Here is a 22309-nt window from a genome sequence, read left to right on the forward strand (position 1 = left end):
TTCTGATAATAGAGATTCCTTCTTAAAATAAAATTCAGTCTGTTTTTTATCAGAACTTTTTTTGGCCTGGGTATTTCAAGCATAGATGAATGGGCTGTGGAAATGTCAGCTGCCAACTTAGTCCTATCTTGAGACTGTTCCTCTCTAATATTCAGCATTTTATCCATGTTCATCCTTCCCCAGATACCTGAGTGTCCCCTGGGCAAGATGAGTGGTGTTCCTGAATGTATTCATATTTTAAATACATTTCTTACAACGTGCATTAGGACTGAGCCAAGAGCCAGGTTACTTGCCATGTACCACTGCTGGTAGGTTTGGTATTATGTGACTTGTCCTCAAACACGAGGAGATGTTTGAAGGATCTACTCTGAAAGCTCTGAAAACAACATGGCTTACCACAAAAGACAGAAATTTTTTTGCAAAAAACCCTAATGTATCAAAGTGGTTTCTATGCTGATGTAGAACTGAAAAAACTGAAAAAAAATTGGATCATTTCTCAAAAGTTTTGAAACATTGAAGTGATCTTATTTTTAATAGCCTTGCTAAATTTTTTTAACTTGTCAGAACATTTTCTAAAGCAGCAGAGGGAGAAGGATAACCATTTACTTTTGTCAGCTTATAGGTCATTTTCCTAGCATAGACAAAACAATATGTTTGATTTATTTAACAAGCCATGTAGAAGTGTTAGCTGCATTCTCAGAGAGGCTGTATACTGCGATGTATTTTTCTTTTGACTCATCAGTCTGCAGAAACTGCATGTATTCCATGACAGACCCACAAAAGTACATTACTGTTACCAGCTACAGTAAAGCCAAGTTTCAAATCAGTGAAAAGTGAAGAACACACATTGCAGCAAAAATGTTCATGCGTTTCTGAATTCATCTAATACCCCAATGTGCCTTCAAAAGAAAGAGAAGTTAAAAAAGAGGAAAAAAAAAGGATTCTGGAGACAAGAAATTATTTGTTCAGTCTCAAGGGTTGGATGGGTTGCTTAATGTATGCACATTTACAGATGCATAACTGGACATTAACACTTCCCTGTGAAGGTGCTCTTTCTAGAATATTTTGGGAACAATGTCACCTTGGACTTCACCATAGCATGGCTTTGCTCCTCAGGTTGGCATCAAAAATGTACATAAATCTACAAACTTAGGGAAGCAAGAACACCTGACCAAGTGTTTTACTGCTGGAGATGAAAATGACCAACCAAGGAGCACCAATTACCTATCAGAGGCAACAAAAGGAGGTAGTTTAGGTCAGTCTCAGGTGAGCTTGCTTAGTGGCTGTGGTCTTGTGGCTGCTTAACTTGCCATGATATAGGAAGCCTAATCTGGAATGAAGAGATTTTATGGGGGGATTCAAAATTTCTTTTCTGACAAGTGGCATGACTGGCTTTCTGAGCTTCATGAGACACCACAATAAAGGCTGTGAGTAAAGTTCATGATCTAACAGAAAAATTGCTTTATGTTTCTGGAAGGGAGCAGTGGGGTTGTGTTGTTTCCTGCTAGGACACAGGCTGGGTGTTTGCTACTGTCCTGACAGCCCCGTGCTGAAAAGGAAAGGTAACCTGCACTGATGTCTGTCTTCATAGTATGTGGTGGATCCCAAAAAGGTAGCAAAACCATCCTGACACAGATTCAGTTTTCCTGGAGAGTAATGAAGGTGCTCAATGCTCTTCACTCCCTTTGGTTATACCCAGCTGCTCCAAGTCTGGTTTATGTGGAGCAAAACTATGGTGTTGTCCTCACTGGCTATGTCTATACCAGTAACTTAGAATTAGGTATCCTTTCTGGGCTCTCAAACCCAGTATTTCATGTCGCAAAATGTTTCTAGGCCTGCTCCCAGCCTTGCTGTGGGCTGGGGCATGAGCATCATCCCAGAGAAGCCCCAGGGGCAGCCAGATTGCTCCCAGTAGGTAGGCAGCTTGCAAACCCACATCTCCCTGGGTTTGGGAGCTGACCAGGTGCAGGCATTTTTGTGCCATTTGGTCTTAGTGCATTTGGACAACAGTCACTGACTGACATGTTTATTGATGCAATATGTGTTTCTTTTGTGAATTTAGCTGAGGTCATGAGTGCCAGGCCATGTAATCGTGCTCCATTTCAGGTATCTGACAGTGTCTAAATTTCTATTCCAGCCAAGAAGAGATTTTAAATCAAGGGAGAAAGATATATTTAGCATCTTGTACAGATCTTAGATGGGTGAATTATTTTTGCTATAGACAAAGCAAAGGGTGAGTACTTTCCTCAAATAGCTAGATCAATTCTTCACTGCATTAATGTAAATCTGAAATAGGCGAAGATATTGAAAAAAACTGAAAACATTTTCTGTTCTTTAGAGCCTTAGAAGAGATAATGATGGAAAAAGGGCAGGGAAAGGTGATGAGGCAGCAGGAAGGGTAAGATAATTGGAAGAAGAGAGTATAGAAAAGATTTGACTTGAGTTGTAAATGTTCAGGATATTATTTCTAGCTGTGGAGATTACATTGGACTCAACACTGCCAGCTGGCAACCTCTGGGTGTTTGTGCTAAATCAATGTTAGCTGTAACATCATCACCAACTGATGAATGCGTGATCCAGCAGTTATTTATTTTTTGTGCTGATTTTAATACCCTAAGATAATAATTAACAGTATTGGGACACTGTCTGGATAAATTTTGTTCTGGTGACTAATTATTTCCTGTGAGAAATTGCTGTCACCTTGAAATATATATCTTTGGGCTCAACTTTAATACATTCCTCTTAAAAGCAGGAATTGGCCTTTGGCATAGTTTAAGTTTTGATCTTTTTTGCATTAGAAACTGCTGCACGAGATATTTCATCTCCTGGGTGTCTCGCTGCCTGCCGAGACCCTTAGGAGCGTCTGGATCATTCTTACTGAGACACACACTTTATTTGCTGACCCCAATAAACTTTTCTCACAGAAAGCTTTCACTGCAAGAGGAGTCCTACTATAAATATTGATAAAAATCAAACTTCTGAGAAAAATCATCTCATCTGTTTTAAAAATTTTCATTTCCAGTCACGTTTCTCTTATGAATTTGCAATACTTACCTTGTTCTGCTTTCACAGGGGGGTATCTGCTACCCAAAGCAGACCCTCTTGAGCTTGGAGGGAGCCTTGGCCATGTCTCAGGTTTGTGGTGTAGACAGCTGCAGTAATCCTCTGCACATTTATGGCAGGGATGAGTATTATTCCTTTTGGGTGGATGCAGAGCTCCAGTGCTGTGGCAGGGTTATTCTCAAGAGAGCATGAGAGTGGGGGTTTTGGTACTCTCAACCTAATGAGGTGTGAAAGAAAGAAGGAAAGCACTTAGATATTACTTCAGTCTCCTCAATTGCCACTTTTGGCAAGCAGTGATTTTTTTTTTTTTTTCTTTTTCTTTGTTGTTTCCCTTCCCTGCTTTAAAGTTTATGAATGCCAAACAAAATATGTAGAGTGTACAATTAGACTGATAACCAAGGTACTGTAGGTAAAGTGGTTCTTGTGACAGAGTAATAAGTACATCGTGTAAATCTACTATTTTCAGTCAGGATCAATTCTTGTGCTGTGGAAACTGGGACTGCAATTAGCCTGTAGTAAAGGCTGTTAAATGTAGATTATACAAGATGCAGCTAAGCAGTGTGCTAACAAAGCCCAACCACAGTGGAATGGCCATCAGAGGGCAAAACTGTCTTGGATGCACCTATAAAACCACCCAAAGGGTGAATGTAAAGTAGGTGATCATTGTAGAATAAAAATAAGTTCTTAACACTTGCACTGCAAAACTTTGATACTAAGCAGGTCCTACAGATCTATAACTAGTCCACAAATGTTTACAGTTATTATAGCTATATAAATTTTTCCTGGTTTGCTTTTGAATATATTTGCGGTTTTAGTGATGATGGTTTTTGTTCACACCAGATAAAACACATTGGTGAATTCCTTGTTATTTATAACAGTTAAAGTTAAAAGCTGAAGTAAAAGTCACAGTAATGATACCAAAAACAAAACCAAAGCCCCCATGGAACTAGCAAGAGATATCAAAACAGCGACAGAAGGACAGAACAGAAGCCTAAGTTTGCATATATGGGAATAAGAGATGTAAATAAATTATTAAATAGCAATAAAAATCCTGAGTGCAAGAAAATTTAAAATTTCCATTGTTGGAACTGTATCAAACAGACTGAATTTTAAATGGAAAATAGTGCAGTTGAAGAAAGCAGGAAGTTCTGTAATGCATTAATTTGCCTGCCTAGGAGAACCTTTGCCTTATCTCATTAAAATTTATCAAAGCTTTTATTAATTTAAAAGTCAACTACAGATTTTTACAGCATAAGTGTGCTTTTAATTCCATTTTATTGAACGAAAATTGTATTTATTGTGCTTGTAAAGTGCAGTGAGAACCTGATACTAAGACTTCAGAAAATTATTAATGGTGTCCTGTTTCAAGATTAATGACAGTTTTGCAGTGTAAAGTTCTAATGAGAAGAGGATAACTCTCATGTTTCATAAGTACATGACACATAAGGGAGGATTTAAGGTTCCTTTTCTATGATGATGTACATTTTACAAATTAACATCTGGACCAAAGAAAGGTCATGAGCTGTGAAGATGACTATTAAAATTCCTCTGCAAAATGGATATAGCCAGTAGGAAAATTACTTCTGCCCATCAAATTCTCTCTAACTACCTAAACTAGAATTTATCCAGGGTGCAGGGAGCAAGTTCTTTCTTGCCAAAAGGTGAGGTGGCGGTATTGAATCTTGTTGACAAATGAGCAAGTGAAATAGAACTAACAGAAATAATTCTTCTTCTTGACCATAGCTTTCACAGCCTCATCAACAGATGGGCTGGGAGAAGGATGAGAGAAAATACAGGTGCAAACAAAAATGGTAATGAGCTTGGTGAGAATGTGAACATTGGGCTGAAAGGAGAAGGCATTTTTCTCCTTTAGTGGGTACAAAATCTAACCTAATTAGAAAGTGTAACCAACATCACTGCATAAATCAGATTCTTCAAGGTCTGGACTTTCTTAACTGATCTTTAAAAATAAAGAAAGCAGAAGACAAAATCAGGTTTTGTTTCTCATCTCTCCAATGAAAGAGAGACGAACTACAGACTTCTGTGCAAGTTGTTCTTTCTGTGGAAGTAGAAAATTCTGCAGCCTTTTAAAAAAATAACTATTTTGTTTGTCTTGAAGTAGAGCACTTGAAATTCTCTCTTGAGGAAAATGTCCTTTATTTGAAGAAAATATTCAAAACCTAGATATTCCTTCATAGAGAAAATAGCTTGGTCATTGATAAATGATCAAATGATATGATAAGGAGGAACAGCACATTCTAAGCCATATCTATTTAAAAGGAATTTTAGGAGTTAAGCTTCATAAGGCACTAAAAAAATGTAGAGATATCATTTACAAGTGAAGATATTAACATCTGAGAGGAATAAAATATGTTATGCTGGTCTCAAGTATTATCCTTTTTATTATTGTTCATCGCTTAGTTAATGGTGACATCTGTAGTTTTGACAGTATAGTACTGAATTCCTCAGGGAGGGTAAGCATGGCTTCTTTCCAGTCAGTACAAGCAGCTCTGTGGAATTGAGAGGTAGGACATTTCCCATTTCTTGTACCAGCTTTACTGTATGATCGAGGTTCATGTGGTGGGCACCTGCCTATTTTTACTGGGTCTGGGAAGTCTGATGCAACATCTTCCATTGATATTCAACCATGGTGTAGTTGCCTCCATTTCTGCAGTCTTCAGCAAAGTATGGTTTGAGGCAAGCTACCTGCAGTGGTCCTATCACTCCTCTAAAAGTCTGGTGGAATATGGTGTATAACAAGGTTCCTATGAAATAATGACTAAACTCTGATTCTGATCCATATTTGGGATCACTAAATTATAGAATGGTACTAATGATGCATAGGGGTTTTTAGCATTTGTTCAAGTGGAAAGTGGAATTTTAGTTGCAATGAAAAATTAGCAATTAGCATATGAAGATATAAGAATATTGGTAAGGCAGTCTTTTAAAAAGCAATGACACATTGAAAATATCACTGTGAGTATCTGGAATCACAGAGTGCAGGGTGTTTTTGGGACTAGGTCTGAGCTGACTGCCTCATGCACACGTGCTGTCAAGAACTGAACAGCTCTTCCTCCACACAACAAGTTAAAAGCTCTTTGACCATTGTGCACCTCACCAGACTGAGACAGCTAAACAGCACAACAGGATTCACTCAGACTAACAGAGGAAAAAAGGAATACTCTTATGACTTTGACAAAGTTCAGTGCTCAAGAAGAGTTAGAACTTTTCTGCTGGCACTGCTTTTTCAGCGAGCTTGTATTTAAATTTCCTTTGAGTTCTTAAAAAAACTCCACACAGTGTCTGTCTGTGTTCCTAATCAATCATTTTCCTGCTCAACAAGGTCTGTCACTCACTTGTGACATATAGAGAAATGCTTGCTCAGCTGTATCTCCTGGGTTTCCTCTGTGGCTGGATGAACCATGTATTTTTTAATACCTCTCTCCTTCTCTTTTGTTTTCCTTTCTGTAAATAATTCAAGAAAATCTTATGACCTTTCAATAGGGTTTTGACACACCAGCTTCAGGATACCCCATCAATAAATATAGAGTTGCCTGTGGTTCTTTCTTTAGCTGTCTGTTCATTACAATTGATGCCACGTGCACAGTATCTGCATAACCAGTGGCAATGGTTGATACTCTCAATTTTGATGGAATTTATCTTTAATTATTATTTTCACAACCTTTGACAAATATAGCCTGTTTTAATAACATCCTATATTCATTTTTCTATATCTGTTCTAATGAACAATTTCATTTCACACTTTTTTTTTCTTTTATCTCTCTTACTTGGGAGACAGCTGCAAACTTTTCATGTCACTGAGACTCTTGTGCTCTCCTGTATGTCTGTGTTCTTTTCCAGGGACAAGAGAAAAAGGGGACCCTCCAAATTGTTTTCCAGCTTCTGTTTAAGTAGGAAATGCTGGCTGAACAATGCCTCTACAGCCTTACAAGCATGACTTTTTCATAAGCTATAGAACACAAGAGACTAAGGATGCTGTCAGACACAATCAGGCTGGGGAGCAGTGCTGAGCACAGAAGAGGGCAGGAGTCACAGCTGAGGCTCCCAGCCAGGCTGACAGCATGGGGCAGCTGGAACAGGGTCCTGTCACTGCCATGGACAGACAATTTGGTGCACATCAGCAGAAATCAATATGCCCAAACATTTTTTTTCCCTGCTTAATCAGTTGTGTGTGAAGTGATTTAGTTTAACTGGGAAGATTCTTTGTTTTATTGGGAAGATTCTTTGTTTTATTCATTCATAACTCCCAGAAGCAAAGGATTTATAGTTATAATGAAATTAAATTATAGTGTCCAATAAGCATCTCCTTCCCTGAGACATGGTGGGTTTTGTTGCAGTCTAGAATTTGTTGTAAAGACAAAATCCTATAACTATCCATTGTTTAACCTGGGAAAAAAAGTATTACTTTTAATCTCCTGTCTAACTTACTTGCGGGACTTGATTATGTAATAAATAAAAAGTTCCAGTTAAGCCTACAGGACGTTCACCCATCCTATCCTTTCCCATATTCTCTGTGAATACTGAATTTTTAACATGAAGCTGCAGCAGGGTGTAAAAGCATCACATGTACCATTGCGCTTGCAGAGCCTTCTTCTAAGGACAAGACTAGAAAAGCAAGATATGGTGGTTTGTACTCTTTTAAACAGTGAGTCTTTGGGGAAAAAATCAGATGTGGAAGTACAGAGGTACCACAGTACACAGATGAATTAAACCTGCCAGGTGACAAAGAGTTTAATGAAGAGAGATCCTTCTTTCTCAACTATTTCTTTAACACCCTCTTGCCACCATCTTGATGCTGCCTCCCTCTACCAGTACCCACATCCTGACATCTCTCATGGCAACCTGACAGGCTCTTGCTTCTAACCCAAGGGGATCGTTGATCTTATAGAGAGACTGCCAGGTTGCAGGGTCTAAATGAAAGAACAGTTCAAAGTGGTGTTTCCTCTTTTAAATTTAGCCCTCAAAATATAGCTGGGGGAAGAGTGGTGGGAGAGACTCTCTTTTATCCATCTTGTACTTCTGACTTACCTCCATTTTTAAAAGATTTTATAGCAAAACTTTTTTTTTTTTTTTTTTTTTTTTTTTTTTTTTTTTTTTTTTTGGCAGAAATCCTTTAACCATGCATTTGAAAATAATGTTGTATGTGCTGCCATAAGGTTCCCAAGTATTGCACAATACATTTGCTGTACGGAAGAATGATGAGACATTAATTAGGTTCCATTGTTTCTTTGCCTTTAATGCAGGTTTCCATGACAGCAGAGAGAGAGAAATCAGTCAGAGCCAATAGTTAAGACTGACAATTTGCATTCTGGTCAGTAGCCTTACAAATGTGATGTACATTTAAATAATTAGATTGTCGTAGTGTTTGGTCACATATTATACTGCTGTGTCTTTATTTACAGAGTCTTCTGTAAAAATGTAGACTATTATGAGATGCTGATCTGCAATTTTGACTCTCTGCTATTTACAGAATAGTCTGTTCAAATACAATAAGGGGTTTTATCCTAACTAATGTTGTAATACGGAGTAATAAAATCAGGGTAGGAGTTGTTATGCTGTAGCCTAACTACACAGTTATATGAAAATCATGTGTAAAGATGCCTGAAAATAGTTTTAACAGAAAATGCTGTACAAACTAAAATCTAATTTTTTCTTTCTTCCAAATGTCTGTCTTCTACTAGAAAGAATTCTGAAATCCAGAATCATCTTGATTCTCTAGTGTTGGCATCGATTCTCCTGCAAATTGTAGTCTGGTACATTTGCTTCCTGTTTCAATCAAGAGACAAAGATGAAAGGAGTTTAGGCACACACAGCAATCTAATTTACACATATTTACATAGGTGTTTTTAAGAGAAAGTTTGTATCTTACTGTAAAAAGTGCTTAGAAAAAAAATCTGGAAATGTATGATTTCTATCAATGTTCTTAACCATCGATGCTAGCCTGTAGCACAGGTATTGAAGATAGCTGTAGGTTTCCTCATGGAGAACCGCAAAGAGTGGAACTATGAAGTCATTGTAAATTTTCTCGAGTGCTGACAGACAAGAAATTTGATTTTAATACTCTCTTGCTGTCAAATGGATCTGATATGGGTCTACAAAATAAATCAGTCTACTCCAAAACATTCAGCTGACTTCGCCTGAACAGTGTTTCCTGTCTTACAGTGCTCCTTTTTTTGGTGTGTGCGTGATGGAAAGCACTGACATATTTTGTTGAAACACACACATGCACAATAATTCCTCCTATTTTCAGCTGTCTTTCTGGAGCATCAGGGTCTGTGAGTATCTCTGTGAATATAGCTCCAAAAGTTGCATCTGTGTCTCACTGGCACAAGCCAGAGACATTCCCACTTCTTCTAAGGGAAATTTCAAGCAGCAGAACCTTCAAAATACAAAAGCTGGGGTCAGATACCTGCAGAACAGTTGTCACATTTTATGACAAGCTGGACAAAGTGCCTGATTCAACTATTCAACATGTTCAGTTGAAAAATACTTGCTGACAGCTGGGGAGAGCTGTGTGAACAGGCTGTGACTTCATCAGAGCCAGTTCTTGGTGGTATGTAGATGATCAGATAATGAAAGTTGTGTGCTCCACCCCCTCCCCAGACACCCTCAGCCTCACCCTGGGTCCTTCTAGATGTCATCTTATGGATGTCTGTGAAGGCTCAAGCAACTGACTGTGCTATTTATAGAGTGCAAGATACATTCCCACCCTGCTCCTCCAAAGGGGTCACGTACCAGGCATAAGAAAGGGGATTTTGTACCTTGCACCACTTTCTGCATATAAGGAGGTATCACAAGTTGTAGAAAACTACACAATTTAAAATCTGAAAGGACCACACAGCTCAAAGATGAACACTTTGGAGGAGGCTTGAGCAGTGGAAGGAGGAGCTGCTTGTTTAAACTGGATTTTTTAAAGGAAAACAGTTGGAAACAACTGCAGTGGAAGAGAAGACAAGATATGCCCAGGATTTTTGAGATAAATGGTCTCCACAAAAGGTTTAATCAGGATAGATGTTATAAACTTTCACTGAATAAGTAACAGTGGACTGGAGAAAGTGGTTGCTGTTCTTACTTGTCTTTCAGGAAAAATTGTATAAATTCTGCCTTTGGCAATTAAAAGGTCTGCTTTGTAAAAGAAAGGCTTGCTTTGGCACACCTGCTACTTCTGCTAACATTTTAGAAATGCAAAGCTTGGCTGCTGAAGAAAACAAGGCACTTGTAAAGCCTGAGGATGGCTGTGTGTACAAGGTAGCTCTGCAAAAATGAAAACTCTGAAAGTGGTTTGATGTGTAAAGATGTGATGAGAGTGAGAAGAATCACTAATTAAATCCCAAACTGAACCTCCTGATACAGGATAGATTGGAGAATTAGGTCATTACAAAAATGACTTGGTTGAATGGGAGTCTGATTACAGTGGTGACAGCCTGCCTTCAAAGAGAAGGAATTACAGGGGAGGGTTAGAGACTGGTTCAGTGTTTGTGGGGATACTCAAAACACTCCTCTTTGGCTCAGTTTATTTTGGAATAATTCCGCCTCTCTCTCTATGTGCTGCTGATATAATCTGAGTACAGACTAACTGAAAGTAGACATAATGACAGTGAGAATGGTAATGGGGGTTTCTGGACAAAGGTAAGTGTATTGGGTTGACCCTGGCTGCAGTGCAGGTTCTCACCCAAGCCACTCTGTCACTGCCCTCCTCAGCTGGATGTGAAAATAGAATAAAAGGCTCATGGGTCAAGATAAGGACAGGGGAAGATCACTCACTGGTGACCATCGCAGACAAAACAGACTCGACCTGGAGAAATTAACTTAATTCTCACAGAAACCACACCTGCAGCCCACCTGCTACAAAAAGCTTGCTATGCTAACCTGGTGGAATAAGTCTTGGAGATGAAGCATAGATTAATGTTTTATCTGTAAGGGGATATGAAAACAGTATTTGCAGTCCTCTTTTGGTGTACCCACAAGACTGATCTGTAAACGATGTGATAGTGTGGATCATCTGTGAAATCCCCACAAAAAGCACAAGCCTCAGAGGCAGAAAAATAAATGGAATTCGGAAGAAGCCTTTGTAGAGAAGTAAATACAATTCTAGCAACTTTCAAGTTGGATGAGGCATAGAAGACCAGTGTTACAGGGGCTCAGAGAAATGGAAATAGCTCACAATTTAACCAGGAGCAATTACTATGAGGAGTAATTATGCCACAGAAGGAAAGAAGTGTGCCCAAACAGCTGGGAAGCAGCAGATAGCTAAGTACCCTGCAGAAGAAACCCTTTTCCCCTGAAGGAGCCCAAGTGTTACTGCAGCTTGAGAACAGGAACAATCATAATTCTAGTAAATGATATCTTCCCCTGCAGTAATGCTGTTTTGGCCTCTGACACAAGCCAATGTAAGTATCTCAAAGACTATTTTGTCTCGACTCCTTTCTTCACTGCCAAAGAGAAGGGAGATAAAAGGACAATGTAAAATGCTGTGTGACGAGTGCCCGTGCCTGCCACTTCAGCAGCTCCTAATGCTTGAGGAGGCTTCTGTAACACCATCCTCTGTTGTGGGGTGGGCAGGTGCGAGGGCTGAGAGAAGAGCTTTTCTTGAGAAAGGAAGAAGGCTCTTGACTTTGGTTGTATAATCAAGGGAGCAGGGTGTAGCTGAAGTCTTAGTCTGGTGAGAAAACTAAGGATTCTGTGCCAAAAAATGTCTACAGGATGAAACAGTATATTTTATTTCTTAAGCAGCTTTTATCTACATTTTTCCTTTGTTTTTCAAAGTGTGTAGAGAGTACTGACTTTTATTTCCCACATGAGATCTACTTATTACAGCACCTCACTAACTCGCGGAAAAGAAACACCTTAGACAGTTGGAGTTGTGGTCAGTTTGGGTAAAATATAGGGAGGATTCCTTTTTTAAGTGGGGTCTTTTATTTTGTTTTTGAGGATAAGGTTGTTTGTTTGTCTTTTAAGGTATTATTGTAAGGCAAAGATGCCATAAATTTGCCTTCTAATTTTCTGAATTCTTAGGCTAATAAATGTGTTACATTGTGCACTTTGGAAGACAAAATTTTCTGTCCAGATTGGCAATGAGAATATCCTTCTGAACTCAATCATAATTTTTTTTTTTCCACGGCCTTGAGAAAAGTATGTAGATTTCTTTCTGGTCTTTTGATTTTGTAGCTGTCTTACCATCTAAATGGCAGCAAGTTCTTTTGGAGATGAGCTTTTTTTAAACTAAGATTTCAACTGAAGGTAACATCTCTTGCCTAAAAAACTGTGAAGTGAAAAAATGTCTGGTGTTGGAAAGTACTGGAACACCATGTTTTTAGTACAGTCCCCAAAGACTCAAGGGTTTGGGTTCCTGTAGCTCAGTTGGTCTGCTAGAACCCATGGGCTCTTTAGTTCAGACCAATTTTGATGGCAAATGAACTGAGATAATCCAAAATGGGTTGTATTTGTCTTATAACAGAAAATTAAAATGCTCATGAAGAGGTACATTTACCCATAGCACAGGGTCAGTCCTTCCTGGAGAAAGATGAAAAATTGTTGCAACCAGCAGTCAGTAGCAGAGAGGTGGCTAAAACTTCTGACTGTGTTTTATTTAGTTCTTTCAGGCTGTGTCTGTATCAGCAAGGAGCACACTGCTTGCCCTCTAGGAATGGATTTCTGGAGTGAAGCAGTGGTTGCTGAGGTTTGAAGATCCATGCTATGCTCATTTCAGGGTGCTTTGCTTCAGTGTGGGTTTGTGGACTGGGACCACGGTGGTGTACACTGGGACTCCCAAGTTCCCTGTCAGTTTTTGCTTATGATGGCATGAGCACCTCTTGCACCTCAGGTACATTTGTTGTGTGTTGATTGGCCAAGCTCTGCACATCTATGGTTTTAGTTAAAATCTTGGGGTATGTAAATGATTACAGCCCTGGAAATAACACGGTACATAAAGTTAGAACCTTCAAGGGGAATGTGAAGAGTTATGGACCAAAACTATGAGACCAATCCACAGGTTCTGTGGGTTGAAGAATCTGGCAAAGCAGCTTCATGAAGGCAAAGGCAAATGGGATGGTTTCCCTTGGGATAAAGCCCTGCCACAGTGCCTTTGGACTGTGCCAGTAGGGCAGGCAACCTGCTTGGACATGAAAGGTCCTTCCTCAGTATTACAATAGTTTGGCCTCCTAAGGTACCATGCAACAAATATTATTTTGGAATTGGTATTCAAGGACCAGGTTCAGAGCAGTGAAAAATCTTTAACCCTCATTAAGCAGTAAGAACCCCTTCATTCTGTAGATAACTCTCTCTGACATTTCAGACATCCACGACTGATTTAAATGTCATTGTGTTCAGCAAAGTCTCCTGCTAATTGCTAGTCTTAAATATCCATTTTATACCGCTTCCAACACTGTGTAAAATTATTTGATCAATATTTTATGGTTGTGGCTTCTTTAGAGGCAGAACCATTGATTTTACTAGTTTAAATCAAAGATAGAGGACTGTCATAATTCAACAACAGTAATTACCTCATTGTAATTAGATTTAGGTGTATAGTAATAAGCAATCATGGTAGAATACAAAAATGATAACTGGAGGCTTTTATAATTAAAATTGCTAATGGTGAGTCATAAACAGCTGCTGAAAGGGAGGAAATGAAAGATGCATCTGTGGGCATTTTCAGCAGCCAGATCTGTTTCTGCTTAAACAGGAAGCAGCCAGGTTATTGGAACAAAGTTTGTTTCAGAGGAATAAATAGCTGAGAGGGAGCTGGTACCTGTCCATCCTTCAGTGAAGCATATGCCTCTCTGATGAAGCTGCCTAAACCCTCAGATGAAGTTCTCATCCATATAAGAAAAAAGGTTGCATCTGTAATGCCAAAATTATTTATCCCTGGTGTAGATAAAAGATCAGGAGCTGCCTGTGGAGAGAGGAATTGTTACCTACCCTTCATGTTCCTCTGCCTTTGAATTTCTTGAGTTTCAGGAGTCTGTAGCTGAGTGCTGTCACATGCACTGTCAGTGCATCACTGGCATTTGCCTTTCCTCTAGGTGTATGCTCTCTGCTGGGAGCACCACACTCCTAAACCTTCTGAAGAGTATTGCAAGGAAAACATACCCTAAGGGTTATTTTGCTCAGTTTCTGTAACACTGAAAAACATATATGTGGAATAAAGATGAAAATTTCTTCCACTTCAGGGAGAGGTTCTTGAGATCCAGTGAATTTACTACTAACAGTTTAAAAACTGTAATTTTTGTCTTGCACTTAAAGTTGTGAACAGCACAGAATTAATTAAAATATGGCAGATTTTTTCTTTTTTTGCTGAAGTCTCTGCTGTTTCAAGTTCTATATAAATTCCCATAGAGAATGAGTATGAAATTATTTCATTCAGTTGTGACAGCATTTTTCTTGCAATTAGCAACATTCATCACTCCATAAGGGAAAAGCTTACAGCGGGTTAAAGGCAAGAAATTACCAGACATAGCTATTACATATTTTGGGGTTTCGTTTTGTTCTAGCTATATGGGTGAGAAGATTTGCATTAGGTCTGAATTGTATCACCAGTTTTATACCAGTGTAATTTTCTGAGTTAATAAGGCCACTGTAATTTTGCTCTTAGCCCAGAATACTTATTCTAATCTCTCTTCCCTTGAGATGAAAATCTGAAAGTAGAGCTTCTCATGGAGACTGTTTTTCTATGTGTTTAAAAGCCTGTTCTTAAAGTTTTCTTCCTCCTTTACATCTTTTGGAGGTTGATCACAAAGCAATTAATATTTCTTGCCGTGCAAGCAAAGGTTTGACTCAGAATGACATCAGTTCCTGTCACCACACAGCTCTTCTCCATTTTCAATAGGTTCTGAGACATTTTGGCTGGGAATTTACAAAGTTGAAAGCTGTGGAAGGCACAAATTTCTCTTATGTGCTGGTATCGGGACCAGTCTTCAGAGGCGTCTCAGCTCATCCAAGTGTAACTGGTTCATTCTCTAGAACTGACAATGTTCTGCCTTCTTGTCATCCACTTTCTTGCCTCTCCCTGCCTTATTAATGTACATCTATTTGTATTATTAATGTAATACTTTCTGGAATAAAGGAAATATAATCTTCCTTTCCCAAAGCTGCAAATGTCTTACCACTCATACATCGTCCTGTTATGCATATTTCCTAAATATGGGTGACTAAAATGTTTGTATTTAAAACATAATCAGCTCAATACTCAGCTCTATTGCTAGCAAAGAACTTGCCAAGTGTTGGTACAAGGAAGAAATTTAAATATCTGAGAGACCATTATATCTGTTTTTAAGGATCCGTCCCTGTTCTTACCGTTTGTTTCAGCCTGGTGTTATTATGGTTGACTCATAGGTACTGTGTACATGTGTGGACTGTTGTTTTTGACTGTCCTTCCCTTGTAGTCAGCATGTAGCCTTTGAGAGCTGCATAATTCTGTGTGTTCTTTTACCCATTTACAGCTAATTTACAGCCTCAGAGCTTCTCCATAGAAATATTCAATGCTACAGCAAACTAGTACTTCAGTACTAGAAGCAAAGTTTCACAGATGTTATTTCTTTTTTAATGTGGTCAGTTTTATTTTGACTAAAACTTTCTGAAGACTTTTTTTTTTATTTAGACTAGTGCTGTAGCTGTCTCAGTGTCATAAGTTAGCAAGCATAGTCCCGGAAGGGATGTCCTTGCTAAGGGGTGCTTACAGTTTCCTCTGGGAACTGATAGAACCTATCAGCTGGCCAGTTTGAATATGGACAATTCTCTAAGCCACTTAAAGTTGTGACCACCTCTGTGATCCACATTTAAGAATAGGCAAACTCCCCTCCAAGCTCTCTCTCGTTTCCGGCGCTGGCACAGGTGGCTGCGGGCCCCGTGTGGGGGCCAGCGGGCCCGGCCAGGCCCTGCTTGGGCCAGGCTGGGCTGGGCCACGGCCATCCTGGAGCCATGGACCTGTTCCAGCCATGGAACCCCCCCCACTGCCTTGCCGTGGGCAGCCGGAGCGGCTCGGCTCTCCCCCCTCTCCACTGCGATAAGAAAAATTCAACATTCCAGCTGCAAAGCTGCAAGGCCGAGGTGAGATTAACCCTTTTATTGCTGTGAAGAGCTGAAAACGTGAGGGAAGAGAGAGAGGAGATGCTTAAAGCTGAAATTCTGTTGTGAAGCTATGATATATCAGAGTATCCTGTTGTAATTTCATGAAGATATGGGGGGTGGAGTGTTCAACTCGTGAGCAAAAGCACCTGCGCTGAGATAGGCAGATGCTGACGCAGCTGTAATTTCATGAGAAGTTTGAACAAGGAGAGATGAACCAGATGAGGACTTTTGCTCCAAATGGGAAAGGGGAAACCTCAGTTCCTAGAGATGCTCCCAGAGATAGTCCTAAAGATGAAGGTGATGAAGACCCTTTGCTCCCAGGGAAGGAGAAGGGCCTCTGTTTCTGTTTCTGAGCGACTCAACCTTAAAATTGTACCCCAAAAAACTCAAGAGTGGACCCTCGAAAGCAGTTGCGGGAAAAGCTGCAAGTCGGGGGAAGGGACTCACACGCAGGCAGAGAGACTCCTCTTCCTAAATGGACTGAACAATATTTGGAAGTGGGCGGCTGTCTCGTTGTGATAATGTTTTCATAGCATGAGCAAGAAGAGACTTCTCTTTCTAAATGGACTGAACAAGGTTATTATGGAAGTGGTAACAGACTGAACATCTTAAGGGTTGTCTTTTTACATTGTCAGTGGGAGAAGGGAGGAAGGTGGGGGAGGAGGAGAGTTCTGAAGGTGGTATAATTTTTTTTCCCTCTTTTAGGTTTGTTAATAAACTTCTTTATATTCTTTCAAGTTTGGTGCCTGCTTTGCATTTCTCCTAATTCTTATCTCACAGAAGATAAGCAGTAATGAGTATTTTGGACCAAACCACTACACTCAGCAATATTTAAGTGATCATAATAGATACAAACGGGAGGAATTTATTTTCTCATGAATGTAGGAGAAACGTGCCCTGAAAGAGGAACATGCAAGGATTCTCTGCTACTTAAGTGGAAAACAACATCTGAAAAACTTGGTTGAGTAAAATAAACAATTAATTGACCAAATTAATTTTCTCAGGTTTGATACTTAGTAATATTCCACGGTATGCATGAAGGCTTTAAGGCTGTAGAAATGTTTCTGGGAATAAAATTTGGTCCCTTGGGTTATGCTGTCTCTAACACAGGTTATGATGAATGCATGCAAGTTATTGAAGTGTCTAAATGGTTTGTGTCTAGCAGACTCTACACAGACTTGGATTTTAAAACTGGTACATCTTTGTCAGTATGTAATGTCATTCTATAGCCTGGTGCTCTCTAAAATCTTCAGATCAGTCAGTAGTTGATGCTGAATCTTTTTACGAGAAGAATGCATTGACAACACTTCCAATAACAAAATGTAATGTCAAAGTTAATTTGAATGCTGCACATTGAGATGTCATCCTTTCCTTGCAGTAACACTTCACAAAGAACACTGTGCTGCATTAGAGCAGCTTAATAACACTGAGTCAGGTCCAAAGTGCCAATGGCACTCTCTTATGTCTTATTAAATTTCTTTTTCCTGAGGGCTACTACAATGATACTCTTCATTTTCCTCCAGTAAGACCATACTTATTTGGGGACACTTCCAATTCTTCTCGTTTGCTCAAACCCTTGATTTTGATGACTTTGTCATGCTACTGTTTCATTATTTTTGTATTTTTCAGTAATTTTGATATTTATTTAGTAAATATTTCTGTAGGTCTCTTGAACTCCATTGGAAGATGGAAAACAGTATCATTTTATAAATGGTCATTGGTATTCTTATTATATAATTAAATATATAATAATACAATGTATAACACTCTATATAAAACAATCCTCTATAATAGTGGGTAATATTCTGAAATATTTTATATTCAGTGAAGAAAATGTGTATATATTGAAAAACTGTTTAGTATATAATATCACAGTAAATACTTGAGTAGAGCTGGGTGATTCAAGTTAATTTCTGAATGACTCTGTAAATGTATAGGGAAAATAAAGAGAGGAATGAGGCAACACTGCTTTAATTTCACTGCCCAAGTGTGGTGTTTGTTTCAGGAATCCCACAGGAAAGTTTGTGTCATAATTGCTTGTGCTGTTCTTGTAAAGTCTGCCCTAAAGGGGTTTGTGCTGCTGACAAATATCCATGGTGCTGGCAAAGTCTCAACAGCCAAATGTGTTAATCCTTTCCAAATGTATGTTCTGGAGTAACTGCTCAAAAGATTTTTTGGGGTCAAGTTGTTTGCATTCATGGTATTTTGGTTGTGTGGTCTATCTCTGAGCCAGAATCTCTTTGGTATTCAGTCATCAAGTATTGACCACGTGGTGCATGGGTCCTTCATCTGAGACAGGGAGTCATTCTTCAAGTCAGCTCATTTTCTGATTCCTTTCAGGAAAGGGTCACTGTTCTGTAGAAATATTTTAGCTTCAAGAAATTGTAAATCAAATGCTTTTTTTCTAGTGCAACAGATCTTTTTTTAGTAACAGTAAAAAACCAGTATTTATGTCTCACTGTGAAAAAGATTACTGATATGCATCCACGTATTTTATTTTGCTTGTAATTTTGAATCTTGAAAAATGGATAAACTGCCGTTAGAAACTGTTTGTTAAACCTTCATCCAAAAAACCTCTCAACCCAATGGTAGAACATAAAATATTCCCAAACACCCCAACCCCCTCTACTCTTCTGTGAAAAGAAAGCATAGGGTACCATATAAATGAAAAAATGTGGTAGAAGAAAAAGTAGAGCATTAGCAATGCTCATGGTTGCCATTTCATATAAAAATATATTTTCTTTTTACCAGAGAGAATCAGAATTTTATGTTTTTCAGTCTTTTACTGGAAAACTTAAATATATTTCTTGAGGATACATATATTTCTTTGCCAAAAGAAAAAATACCAGTGAGAAACAATGAAAATTAAATATGGATGTTTCATCAGATTTTTGCTAGTTTACAGTATATACAGGTTGAAAGAAGTTCAATAATTTTAATATACTGTGCTAGCAGTAAAAATTGTTCATATTAATTTCTTCTCGAAACATCTCACAGAATTCAGAATCCCAAATTCCCAAATAAGAAAAAACTTGAACAACTTAAGATTGCATATTAAATAGAAAGCCCATTTTTCAAACGTGATACTGCTCAGTTTCCTCAGACCATGCTTATTTCTTCTGTATTTAGAATTACATCCTGATACCAGTGATCTTAAAATTTGCTTTCATCCAAAAATCCCCCCAGCCTGTGTCAAAGACCATTCTGATGCAAGACATGGTCCTAAGCTAAACTAAAAGGGTAATATAATCAGAGCTTCTACTAGGAGCTTGTTGTTTGTTTGTTTGTTTGCCATTCAAGTACAAATATTAAGGAAACAGGAGCAAAAGTTCCTTTATATGTGTTTTAATTATAATCCTAGCTCAGTACCGTGACAAGTTTGCTTTTTTATAAATGAAAAGCTAATGACCCATATAATGAGTAAATTAAATGGTTTTACTCACTTTGCACATGTTTCCTTACAAAATTAATCAGAAATGGAGAAGCTTGTTTAATCATGGAATGTCTTGTTGAAACAGATGTTTATCAGTCTCCCAAATGTAATATTTGCTATCAAAGCTTCAGCACAAAACGTGTGTGTATTTGGCTATCAGTGGAAGATGTTGGAACTAAGCAGCCCCTTAATTAATGTTCTGTCACATCTCAGGCAATGTTTGTCTGGAACTAAGTTATTGCTATGCAGGGTACAAAGGTGTTACAGTAAATGTTTTTTAGGAAAATTGAGAATGTCATATTCTCACAGGGGACATGAGTGCCCCGCAGACCACCACTCTCCCTTAGAAGCCAGTGGCTGTGGTAGTGGTTTGAAAGATGTCCTTGTCTATTGCTGAAATTCCCTTTGTTTAGCAAACACTTTGGTAAGAATTGAGAGATTTCACTCTGATGTTGATTGTAAAAACCAGATGGATGTTGCTAACTCCTATTGCTACTGTTATTTCAATCTTTTCACCTAATTTCCTTTTTTCTCAAGATTTGCGTCATTTGGATCAGCAGCAGGAAGAGGAGGGTAAAGTGAAATCTTACACATAAGTCCATCAATATCTGTTTAGACTTCAAAAGTTGAGGGGTTGATCATATAGTCTCAACTTGGACCTTTAGCATACAAAAAGTATACAGTTACATTGCCTACTGTGGGCACTATTTATTGCTGGGAAAGTTAGTGGTTTTGTGAACGTTTTGCATTAGTTATTCAGTTATAAATTCAGGATACCTGATTTTAGCACTTGGCTTTGGTCAGGTCGCTCTAAATTTTGTGATGCAAAGCAGTTTCAGTAGGATTTGGAGAGAAAACCTAACTTTAGCCAGAAAACCTTATTGATGACTTTTGCCATACATACCTAACTTCACTAAAGACCAATTTGGCTGAAATGATTTTGCTTTTTATCTTCTTTTTATCAAATATATATTGATCTCAAAGTGTCAAATAATACAAACTGTGGTAGCAGGGTTTTCTTGAGGTCTTCAAATCTACAAAGCCCAGGTAGGTATAGAATAATGTATAAAAAAATTATCTTTTCTGGTTTCTTTATGGCATCCAGAATGCAAGAGTACACGTTGGTTTGCTCCTTTTGGCTTTAGATTATCTTGATTAGTTTTTATGTTTATTTGTAATAGGTCTGTGTTTTTGTAAAATAGGGTATGAGCATTTTTAGGACGCAATAAACTCCCTTGTGTTTAGTTATTGCATCCTGTAGGGAAAATCTAATATCAGTGATATTCTAAGAGAGGGATTTTTAAGAAACAAAACAAAATAACGTGGTTCTAATCATCAGGAAAGCAGCCTAAACTTCTTGCAAGACCTTAAATTTTAATTGTTTTAAGCTTGTTTGTAGACACAGGAGAACTTTTTGCACTCTTTTGTGAATACCAGCTAATGTGTGAACTCAATTTTTTTAAATGGCTTTAAGCTAATTTATATAGTCAAATACTGATTTTTACCCTCCATAAATGAAAGCTTGAGTAAAATGCTTCTGACTTGTGTTGTGCAGTGGGTGAGGGGAAGCAACCCACTGGTTATTTATAAATCCAAGATGTATGAGCAGTCCAAAAAGAAAATAGGACATACCTAATGAATTATGGCAACTATAATGGCAAAAGTAAGAAGCTGGGCATCTAGGATGTTCTGTTTTCTTCTTGTGCAGCTCTTTAAATTGCAAAGAATTTGGGAAGTGATTGATCAAAATCGGAATTAATTGAATTCTGAGATTTAATCCCCAAGACATTGTGATAATGCATTTGTATAGAAAGCCTATCCATTTTTATTGACTGGGGACTTCAGGATGTAAGGAAATACTTTGTCTTGGAGACAAATTGAAACTTAATGTCTTGCTCACAAAATTTAAAAGTACTCTGAAAAACATTATTCAGCAAGCAGGACTTGAATCTGGCCTGCAAATGTGAAAAACTAGAATTTCAATTCTGCTTTAAATGCATATCAAAGCACAGCAATAGAAAACAATCACCACTGACTCTGCCTCATTTGATACACTCAAATGTTACAGAAGGGAACAGCAATAGAAAATGAGCAAATTTGTCTGTGCCCTGAGCAGCTGTGGGTGTAAGATACTGTGCTGGTTTTGGCTGTGGTAGAGGTAATTGCCTGCATAGTACAGGAATGTGTCTGGGATTTGTGCTGGAAACAGAGTTGGTGATACAGGGATGTAGTTATTGCTGGGCAGTGCTTACACGTTCCTGCTCCTCACTCATCTCACCAGTGAGGAGGTGAGGGGTGCACAAGGAGTTGAGAGGGGACAGCCAGGACAGCTGACCCCAACTGACCCCAGGGGTATGCCACATCATATGGCATCATGCATGAAATGAAGTCATGGTCAGCATATACAGCTGGAGGAAGGAGAAGGGAGGGGATAACATTTGGAGTGATGGCTTTTGTCTTCCCAAGTAACTGTGATGGAGCCCTGCTTTCCTGGGGATGGCTGAACACCTGCTTGCCCATGGTGAATGAATTCCTTACTTTGCTTTGCTTGCGCACGTGGCTTTTTCTTTCCCTATTAAACTGCCTTTATCTCAGCCCAGAAGTTTTTTCACTTTTTCTCTTCTGGTTCTTTCCCCCATCCCGCTGTGGGGGCAATGGGTGAGTGGCTGTGTGGGGCTGAGCTGCCAGCTGGAGTTAACCGTGACAGGTACAGTCAACACTGGC

At 38.7% G+C, this 22309-nt stretch overlaps 1 protein-coding gene across 2 annotated transcripts in view; it reads left to right on the plus strand.

The window, feature by feature from the left end:
- STK32B (serine/threonine kinase 32B) overlaps positions 1-22309 on the plus strand; it is a gene marked incomplete at both ends in the record, with an annotated part of 159344 nt that overhangs the window by 40369 nt on the left and 96666 nt on the right. The window lies entirely within an intron of this gene.

The sequence above is a fragment of the Coloeus monedula genome (genome assembly GCF_965178545.1).
Source record: "Coloeus monedula genome assembly, chromosome: 5".
Lineage (NCBI taxonomy): Eukaryota > Metazoa > Chordata > Aves > Passeriformes > Corvidae > Coloeus > Coloeus monedula.